The sequence below is a fragment of the Leptosomus discolor genome, chromosome Z (assembly GCF_034619465.1).
Source record: "Leptosomus discolor isolate bLepDis1 chromosome Z, bLepDis1.hap2, whole genome shotgun sequence".
Taxonomy (NCBI): domain Eukaryota; kingdom Metazoa; phylum Chordata; class Aves; order Leptosomiformes; family Leptosomidae; genus Leptosomus; species Leptosomus discolor.
In genome coordinates, this window is record NC_141419.1 from 80,267,173 (window position 1) to 80,276,138 (window position 8,966).

The window sequence follows — 8,966 nt, forward strand, 5'->3', positions numbered from 1 at the left end:
TGCAGACCAGGAACCCAGCATCCTATAACCCCTTCAAGGGCCACAGGTCTTCAGGTTACAGCCCTCCTTATTCCCTGCCAGTCCCTTTCCAGCCCAGGAGCCTTACACCCTTTGCTGCACCTTCCCTGTAGCTCTCTGGCAGGGTACCTTGCATTGCTCACAGCTCAGCTCCAACAGGAGTGGAGATGCTGCCCCTTCAGCATAACTCAGCCTGTGGATCTCTTTAGTCTCAAGGAACAAGTATCTTACTTAGATGCTTAAGTAAAAAATAATCAAGCCCCCCAAGTTTCAAAATTGGGACAGCAGCACCAATAGTCCACATTCATCTGGCAGCCACAGCTGTATTTTGTGAGGAGCTGGCCCCACCTGGTGTTGGTGGAACATCTCCTGGAACAGGTCCCTGGGGCTCAGCAAGAGGCAGCTCAGGGCTGTGCTGGGCCAAGGTGCCACCCAGTTCTCAAGCAGCAGGAGCAGACAGACACAGGGACATGCAGCACAACCCCCCAGCACACAGACAGGGGCTGGCAGGGCTAGTCAGGAGCCAACCATGGCTTACATGGGCCACAGTCCTGGAGCCAGACACCCTTCTGCCTAAAGGCTTACACCAAATAGGACTTACCAGCCCAAGCCTGAGAGCCACTACTAGATCTAGAAGTTACATTCTGCTGGGATAGAGTAAAAAATGCAAAGAATGAAGCACTAATGACTTGTGATGCCCACTTTCCATCTCTGCTGAAGGGCAAATGAAACCTGGACCAGGGCCGCTGTACCTGACTCTGCCTCTCGGAGCAGCCGAGGCCGGCGCACAATGGCAAAGTCTTCCAAGTCGTTCACCTTCTGCCGCTTCTGAGGAGGACAGGGCAACGACAGCAGCAAGTCCTGAGGCGTGTTTTCATTGCCCAGATCATCCTTCTTAAGGGTAGACACTCCCATGGCAGATAGACACCCCGAGGTCTTGGTAGACTCGCCATCCCTGGAAACATTGGTGCTGGAGGATGGGATCTCCTGGAGGTGTTTCCTGCAGACACAGCAAACCCCACAAGCTCTGAAGGCACCGCCAGACTGAGATCAAGCACAGGATGGGGCTGCTCGTACGGAAGCTTTTCACAGTCACGCATAATCCACATCCCCACGCAGGACAATTAAGCTTTGGATCCGTGGGCGCTAGAAGCACAAGCGGCGGCCGCAGCAGAGGCGCGTGCTGGGCGAGGCAGGTGAACACCTGCCGGGGATCAAGCGCACGCCGTCCCCGGGCGGAGTAAGGGGAGCGCTAGCGGAGGGGCTGGTGAGGGAAGGCGACGGAGGAAGTGTGCCACCGCCGCCAAAGCCTTGCCGCGCAAACGCAACAGAGCCGCGGACGCCGGCACCAGGACCAGGCGGGGTGGCGGGAACGCCTCGCTCGGGAGGGTCGGGGCGCGCTGCAACCGCCGGGCGCCAACAGCGCACCGCGGCGAGCGCCGCCACCCCGCGGGATGCACGGCGGCGGCGAGAGGCTTCCACCTCCGGCTGCCACCCGCCGCAGCGCGGAAGAGAGTCACCGCGGGCACCCCCGCCTCACCGCCGGGCACCTCAAGGACCCGCACACCTCTCCCCGCCGCGAACACTCAGGGAGCCCCAAGAACCCACGCGTGCCCCCCCCCAAGGGACCCGCGCACGCTGCCGCTGCTCTCACGCACGCCCCTTCCCCTCGCGCAGAGCGGTAACCCGCGCACGCCACGCCACCCCGCCAGCGCTCGCGCACAGCCCGCGCACCACGCGGCTCTCTCCCATCCAACCAGCGGGGACGGCACTGCGGGCAGCGAGTGCTCCCCGCGGTGCGGTGCTGCGCGCGCCCGCCCGCCCCCGTACCTGTACATAGCTGCGAGAAAGGCGAGGACAGCTCCCCACAGCGACGTGCCACCGAGTGCGCCGCGCTTTTAAGCACCGCGCCGTCCCGCCGCGCGCGCGCGCGGGGCTCCCCCCGCCGGCCGGAAGCCGGCAGGCTCCCGCTGCAAAGCCTGTCGGGAGTTGTAGTTCGCCGCCCGCCAGCCCCCTCAGCGAGGAGGGCCCGTACCCACAGTGCCTTGCGCCCGCCTGCGGGGCGGGGGCGATGAGGACGTCAGCGCCGCTGGGGACGGCGGGCCGTTGGCGGGGGGCAGATGTCAGCGGCGGCGGCGGCCCCGGTGGCTCTGATACGGAAGGGCGCGGCCGCCGCTTTCTGTGTGGCAATCTGAGCCCTCGCGCGGAGGCCGGCGGCAAGCCGGGATGGAGGGCGGCGGTGCCCCGCGACGGACTGCCTGCTGAGCGGGGGGCTCGGGCTGCGGTGAGGGAGCGGCGCGGCCCAGGGCACCGACAGGCGGGAGCGCGGGCCCCGGGGCGAGCGGAGGGGAGAGGGTCGGGCTGGGGCACCGCGGTCGCGGGGGTGCCGCAGCGCCGAGTCACGGTGGGGCGGGGGCAGCGGCCTGCGCGGGGCCTGGCCGGGCCGGGCCGGGCCGGGGCGGGCGCCGTCGGGTGAGGTGCGTGCAGCCGCGTCCCGCTTCCCCCAGCCGGGGCGCTCTGAGCGGGGTGCGTGGCCCGGGTCGGGTGCGGGGAGACCCTGGAGGCGTCCCGGGCTCCCTTGGACTGGGAAGTGGAGAGGACGGGTAGGCGGCAGTGTCTGGGAGGGGCGAGGGGGGCGGGAGGAATCCGCGTGTTCTTTTTCCTGCTCTTAGCCCCTAATTTTTTCTTTCCTTCGGGGACCCCAAGCACGTACGTTTAAGGCATGCTGATGTTTGTTAAGTGACTGTAGACTTTGATTCCGTGCGCCTTATCCAGGCCAGTGGATATACGATGACAAGCCTTAACGGCTTCAGTGTGCAGTGGTGGTGTCTGGGTTGGAAGACCAGAATCGCGCTGACAGTGACATTTTACCGTGAAAGGTTTTCCTGTGTTTTGGAAACGCCTTCAAAGTCAAGGCCTTAAAATTGAGGGATTGCCAACATATTCTGGTCCTATGCCTAACCGTGCTAGTTTAAACTCTGCAGTCTTTTTGCACCATGTTTCACATTTATGCTAGGCTTTCTTTCAGTAATACAGCTCTTCATGCTTTTCCTCCAAACTACTTGTTTGGAAATTGGTGGAGATGGAAAAATAATTCTGAACACACCTACAACTCCGCTCTTAGTCAGCCACTTGCTTGTAAATGCTGTCCTTTGTTTACGGGGTAACGATGGATGGAGACACGTGCCTGTTAAATTGAAGATGGTAATGGAACATGTGGCAAATCATACACAACTATTAAATCAGATACAGACAACGTGACTCAAATTTGCATTAATATAATCTTAAAATTGTGTTAACCATTTCCAGTTTTAACTAAAGTCATGGAACAGTTGTTTAAAGGTTATTTAAGTGGATAATCAAATGAAAGAGGTGGTTTTTTAGTTTAAAACAATAAGCAGATTCTATTTAACCTGTTCAGCAGTGCTTTTTTTTTGATCAGGCTTTTCACTTTCAATTAATGCTGTGAAATTGAAGAAGAATTTGCTGAAAGGGGTAAAATCAAATTGTTTTTTAAAAAGCTCTGAATTACCAAATAGTCCAAGTTTGCCTTAATGCAATGTTAGGGTTGTAGTCGTGTGATGGACTGTCTTACTGACACCTGTGTTGTGTGAGTGCATTAGTCTGGCAGCCCAGGTAGCAATTTCTATTATTATTTTAGATTCTTATTGCAACTGTACAGCTCTTATGTCTGATTCTATTTTAGTTTCTCCAAGCAAGTTGTTTTCTTCAACGTGTTATTTCCAGACCATTCCTCTAAACCCTATGAAAGCACCTCTGTGATACTTAATATCCTTTATTAGAGGACAAGACAGCACCATGTAAAGCAAATAGGCTTCCTGTGGTTTCGCAATGATGGTCCCTGCTTGCTTTTGAACGCAGAAAATTCTCTATGTTCCTTGGTAAAGCATTTGTCTTTTATTTAGTGCTTCTGTGGAGAACCTAGTCTCTCACCACATCAGAGAATACTGCTATTTTGAATGGAGGCAGCGCAGCATTCTATTATTTTTTTCTTATCATTAGCAGATACAAAACTTATTTCCCTCAATATTGATATTCAAGCCATTAAATGCTTAATCAGTTTAAAATCTTTTCTTCATTGCAAGATAGTTGACATTACAGGTACTAATAAAGTATCAATCAGTACATAGCCAGAGTAGCATTTTTTAGAAAAACAAAGGTATAGAAATTATGTTTTCGTTAGTAATCTCAGAGGTTATTTCTCGCAGATAGTGTAACTTCTCTGCTCAGTTTTCTCAGGAGAAGAGAAATTTATTAAGAAAATGCTATTTTATTTTTTTAGATAGTTTTCTCACTGTGCTCAGATTAAGCAGCTCCTTGTCTGGCTGTTATCTGCTTATAAATACTATTTCCCCAAGCTGCAAGGGTCAATATGTAATGAGGAAGTAAAAAAAAAAACAAATAAACCAACATCTGTCCCAAACCAAACAAAAAAAAGAACCCCCAACAACACACTAAGCAGACTTGGATATGAAAGTTGCTGAAGGGGTAATTTGTGTTGTTGCTTGACCTCTTGTTCTTCTCTTTTTAAGATTTCTAAAATGTGAAGTTAGCCCCCTTTGTTGTTTAAAGGTGAAGTGACAAGGGCTCTTAGTGTGGGGCGGTTCTATCAGTCCGAAAGGTTTAGTCATGTCTGTGAAATGAAGTCTTACTTTAGGATTCTTAACAGCATAGTTTTGCATGGTAGGGCAGGCTTCAGAAACCTCTCACAGGTGTTGGGGCATACTATTTTTCTTTTGCCAAGTGAAAGACAGCACCATGGGTAGGAACTAGCAGATTGTTGCCTAACAGAAGGGCAAAAGGTCATCATTGAACTGGCCATTGATATTTTGCTGTAGATGGCAGCTTTCAGTTTATACTTGCTGCCAAGTTGTGAATTCAGCTTGAGATGGGAGATGCTGTTGCACAGATGTTTCTTTCGCTGTGCTGTGGCTTTCAGTCCTTTACTGTCTTTGGTATGTCTTTCATAGTTGGGTAACTTCCTTGGTGACTTTTTTTTTTCCAGATGTAATTATGGTGTTTAAAATACAGAGTAAGGCACGGAAATCTCTAGCTGCTTGCTTCTTCAAGTGTTTTAACTGAAATATCTGAGATTTCTAGAGATGTAACTTTACCTGACAATACTTCAAGAACAATGGCGAAAAAAGGATGTAGTATTCTAAAAATGGCTGAGGTACTGAAGAAACGAAAACCAGAAGCATGGTGGCTGTCTTTATTACTAATTTTTGAAGGACAGGGAGAACTACAGATTGGCAGAACAGTCGTCTTCCTCTTGAATTCCTGAAAAAAATTCCGGAACAAAAGCTATTTGTAAGCATCTGGAATATAATAGCTGAATAGAAGACAGGATCAGTTTGTCAAGGACAAATTGGTGAAGTAATCTGCTTTCACTGACAGGCCTACTGTTTTCGAGAGGATCAGTTATGTATTATATTTGGTCTTTAATTGGACTTCTGATTCTATTTCTCAGGATGTTTTTACTGGGGAAGAACAGTGAGAATAGCAACTGTTACGATTAAGGAGGCCAGTACTTTGTCAACTACTCTTCAGTATTGACACAAAGAGTTTCCATAGTGAAATAAAGAGATTATTAAAACTTAAGAAGGCATAAAGCTAGGAGGGACTGCAGACCTTTTTGAGTGTGGCAATGGAGATCAAAATGCCTTGAAGATTCAGAAGCCTATGGGAGGAGAAAGAGTACAAAAGAGTAGAGTTTCATGCCTGCACTTAAGCAGAAGCAAACAACTACTCAAGTACAGGATAGAGTACAGTGTTGTATTTCTTAGAGGGAAATAATTTGGAGGGCATAATAAGATGAGTATGTGAAGGGAACATCACACAGGTTATGCGTCTATGCATACATTTGGTAAGGCATGTGAAGCAGTTTACCCTCAGTTCAGGCCTTTTGAGGCATTAGCTGGAACACTGCGTGGGTTCCAGCTCATCATAGAAGGAAGTGGGTAAGCTGGGGAGAGTGTCATGGGCAGCAATGAGAAATCTGCAGAAGGTGTGGTGTTAGACTGGCTGGGAGGCATTGAAGCACCAATTTCATTAGTTTGCAAAATGAACGATCTGGTGGTAAAATGCTTTCCTGCAAAGTTTGAAAAGAATAAAATTGTGGTACAGTTTCATCTGGGATTTCTGATTAAAGGAGTATTGGAGTCCACTTCAGTGAGACCAAGGAACTTTCTTCATAGATGTGCTGTTCTCTTTTTAGCCCTTCTTTAAGAATATAGTGTTGGAGTGTCTTTGTTGTTAGAATTGATGCTTTATAAAAGTGTGTTTTTTTCGTTGTCTGCTGTTTCATTTAGTAACTTCAGATTTCTGTAGCAGGCAAAGTAGTTAGTTCATTTGTAATGTAGATGGTCCTAAGTATGGTTAGTCTCATGATTGGGAAGGTAATTTAATGCTATTGATAGTAGGGAGTCTCCAAGGGAATTGAGTCTTTTGTGGTGCTTGCAAAGAGTTATTAGCTGGCTTTGGACTCTAGAGGATTTCATGTCAGAATTTTGAAATTGTGTCCTCTATGAGGGTAACTGCACCTGGACCTGAAAACTGTCAGGGCTCGCTTAAGACGTGGTAACGAGCAGGTCTTTCAGGAGACCAGACGAGACACACAGAGATGGGGGCTCGCTGGCCATTGGAAAGTGTTACCTTGTCTTCTCCTGCTGGAGCCACTTAATTAGAAATGACCACAGGCCAGACTCAGCTGGGATATACATGGGGCCCCCACCGGAGAGCTGTTTGGTGTCTGTCCTCCTCTGAGCAGCAGGGCTGCAGTGGGGGACTCTCCCCTTGGGTCCGGACACCTGAGGGAACTCCCCAGGGTTGAGTGCACTCACCCCATCTTGGGTGGGTGATTTCTGCTGGATACATCCTTGAGTGAGCCCTTGTCCTTCTGGGTGAGTGAGGATAGCTTCTGGCTCCCATGCCCTTGAGAGAGACATTTTCCCCCTTTTGTAGGTGAACAAGTGCACATTTTGGATTCTCTTCCTAACAGGCCTGTTTGAATAACTTAGAAATGCTTAAGACAGCTGTGTAGTAATATATTCCCAACTGACATCCGAACCTTATTTTTGTCTACAGGAGTGCTGTCTAACTTTAGTTGGAATAAATCACCATTTTTGGAGTAGTTGCTCTGTCTGTTTTGTGAGTGCCTCTGCCTGGCACCTGCAGTTGCGGTTTGCTCAGGTTTGTAGGGGTGTTTGAGTGACCGTTTGTTGTGTGGGTGCATCCGTGACAGTAACCAAGCACTTCCATTCACAAATAAAAAACTTTCTGATTTTGATTGTGTCTGAAACAAAGCAAGAAAATCCTAAGCCTACACAAGAGCATGTCCTTGTCTTTTATTAGTTAAGTTGCGCTTCCAGTGCCAGTGTTTCAGCTTTTGATCTTAATTGTCTGAATCTGTAGCTGCCTTACTCTCCAGCAACAGAGTTTGCCAATAGATACTCTTCCTTTCAGAGTGAGGAATGTTTGTTATTGCTTAATAGGAGCATGGTTTAAGCAGTTGAAGGTTGTGCAGTACGAGAGAACTCTTCTGAAGTAGTTAGTTGATCTCAGGAGAACATTCTTTAGGGGTTCAGAAATTTCAGCTACCTGATACTAGGGAGCTGTGCACTAATAGCGAGAAGCCTATCTAAATAAAATGAAGAAAGAGATTTACGGTTGACGAACTTACTGTGAGCTAACAACCAGGTTCAGAGGGAAATGCTGCTTGCCACAGGAAGCCTGTGGCAAGCCTGCAGTAATATCTTTTAAGGTCTGATACAAATAATTATAGTAGCCCAGGTCCCAAAACGTATGTGATGTTAGGCATGATTTTGTCACAGCAAGAGCTGCTCTCAAGCATTGCCTTCTTCACCTTGTGGATATTTTCCATTTAAGCTGTTTGTGTGGAGACCTAGTTTAAAGTGGTTTCTATCTAAAAATTTTGAACTGTAATTTTGAAAACGTGTTTACATTATTTCAAAACAGCTCTTATTTTGTCATCAGTTGCAGTCTAGTAAAAATTAGGACTTCCCTTTGTATTTTGTAATTAAAATAGGAACCAGGTAAAGAACAGAAAAATATAGTTTACTTTGATAACTGCGAACTTGCTTTTGTCTTTGAAAGTGAGTTAAGTTGTGGTAGGACTGAATTCCCTCCCTGTTTTAGCATATGAAGTATATTTTTGTAGTCTTTTTGAACTTTCCCTCATGGTAGTAACTGACTGCAGCATCTTGCACAAAAACTTTCCACCTTCTGTTTTGATAGCAGCTTTTTAGGTGTGACTGTAGTAAAAAATTGTATGGGTGTGACTGATGCAGGGTATGCCATGTAATTTTTTTTTGTTTCCATGGCATAAGGTGTGGCTATAATGGGCATCCAAAGCTACACATGTCAGATAGCTCTGCCTTAATGGAGTTGTTATACAGTATTCATTTGTTGGAGTTTGCTGTTATACTATAAAACAAAAGACTGTTTTCTGAGGAAACAAGAAAGGTACAATGGAATAGACAAGGACTTGTTTAGAATAAGTGATTGAGAAATAGGTTAGATATCCTGAGTTCATGATTTATGAATGATCTAGCCAGAATGTAACACAGGCAGATAGTAAGGGGATGTTTTGACCTAAGAGAAATGCTAATAATTTGATAAACATGTTAGATGAAAGGCAGAAGATAAAAAATGTGTCTATCTATGATAAAAAACAGGAAGGTAGCTCGAGCTATTTTCAGAATACGGGCTACTTTGTGAACCAGCCAATATGGAGTGAACAAACTGCTCTTACTATTTGGAAATTAAATGTGAAAGTAGCAAAATTGAGGGAAGACAAGTCTTCAGGGAAAATCACAGGATAATTCCTCTGTGTCCTCAAGGAAGTACTAGCATCACAAACTTAGGAATTTTTTAGTGGAAATAAGACAGTTTTTACTGCTTAGTGG